The sequence below is a fragment of the Helobdella robusta genome, assembly GCF_000326865.2.
Source record: "Helobdella robusta unplaced genomic scaffold HELROscaffold_13, whole genome shotgun sequence".
Lineage (NCBI taxonomy): Eukaryota > Metazoa > Annelida > Clitellata > Rhynchobdellida > Glossiphoniidae > Helobdella > Helobdella robusta.
The window spans coordinates 503,284-505,299 of NW_008703718.1; positions in this window are offsets into that span (position 1 = coordinate 503,284).

Below are 2,016 nucleotides of genomic sequence, written 5' to 3' on the forward strand. Positions count from 1 at the left end.
TCAACAAATATTCACGCATGTGTCTGTAATGTATGATGGATTATGACTATTTACGTGCACACAAGTTCAATCAATCGTACACGGCTATATTTTTGGTTCCGATTATTTCAACTGTAAAATGTGAATATTTGTGGGTGGGTTGGTTTTGTTTTGATGTATTTCGTACATCAATGTTTACTGATTTTTGATTTTTAAAGTATTATCCAGTGTTGATTTGTTTGGAAGTGTTGTGTGTGGTTGGTCTTCAGAGATATTCAGGAGTGTACATGTCTGAAGGATGGCAGGCAGTGCACGCAGGACCAGTAGGTAGCATGTACGTAATTGGGTTTGACATGTTGTTGCTACAAATCCATTACGAATCAATCGCGACAAACTGCAAGCCACTCCTCCTGCTTGATCGATCACTTCTTAAGATGGATACGATTGAATGAAAGACATTTACGATGAAAAATTTAAAAAAAATGATCCCGAACCAAACAATTTCTGAAGTAAAACATTTAAAAGAAAAGTTTTGGAAAGAATGATAAAACAAATAAATTGAAAAGCAATTTGCAGACTCTAACCGCATGGTGTGAACTAACAGTGTCAAAATTTTAGTTATTTATTACTGTAGGCTACATTGCTTCGGAATTTTGTTTCAACAGAATCAACTTACATCCACAAAATTTTAATGATTAAAGAGCGTTCCAAGTAATTGCAACTGACAAAAATTATGAAGAATCAAATGAAACCTTCAAAACGGAAGAAATTTAACAAATACCATCCAATCGTAACTCCTGCAAGCGTTTTTTAACTATTTTAATTAGTTTGATTTCTGTTTAAACAACTTAAATCATTTTATTATTATTATTATTATCCCATTAATTATATCAAAAAACATTTTTTTAATTTTCAAACATTAATTTTAAAAACATGTAAGCCGTTTAAAATGTATAATTGTTTATTGCATTGTTGTTGGTTATCATAAAAGACTTTTTTAACATTATTAAAAATTGACAAAAAATAAATTTCCCAGCAATGAAACAAATATGTCAGCATTCTCTCCAAAATGACTGGATCAAGATTTCAATAATAAAGTCGAGTGAGTAGGACGAGGTCGGTATTTTTTCAGTGGATGCAATCAAGTTGATTGCCGGCTGGGACTGAAAAGATTCCTCGCAGGAAATATTCCCTCATCAACTTTATATTTCAAAATATTAATGGCTGTCCATACAAATTTAAAGACATTCATCTATTTTTCAAAAGAAAATTTAAATTCAACAAAACTGACATAATAGCGTCAAATTTTCAATATCATAGTGAAACACAAACGTTAAGGATTTCTCAAAAAATAATTTCACAAAATTTTTTTAAAATGAATTTTGTCATTGGCGGCAACGCTTGAGATGAATATTTTTATTCTCTTCATTTCTGATCAACAGTCGCATGTTGGGCAGGAGCTCTGTTGCAACTTCTCTATGTCAGCATGTATGTACTGTTTATGCAATACATTATACAGATGCATACGTGCTTATAAGCACGGTTGCTCATAAAATACTTTTGCTTTACTTCATTTATATATAAGTATATTTAATAAGTATATAACATATATAAAAACAACACATACATATTCACGATTTTCGTTCGAATGACACACAGTGTGATTTTTAATCGTTGAAAAGCGCCATTAAACAATGAGGAACCAGCGTGATATAAACTAGAAGAACTGATTGATGGATCGACAGATAATAAAACATTTGCAGATGCTAGCATATTGATACTTGAACATGCTTTGAGAATGTCTAAGAGGTTTTTTATTGCTTCACTTAATATCGCCAATTCCAACAAAACAACAAAAAGAAACAATGAAACATGTTTTTTGCCGTTGCTAATTTAATTAAAACTTATCTCTACATGAGTTGCAATTGAATAACTTTCTTTCCTCATTAATCATTTGTCCAGCCCGCTTCTCTGAATTTGTTTGTAGCACTTTAACATCAACTAATGCCAAAAAAGCATTTGTCGGGGCAGCTCTCT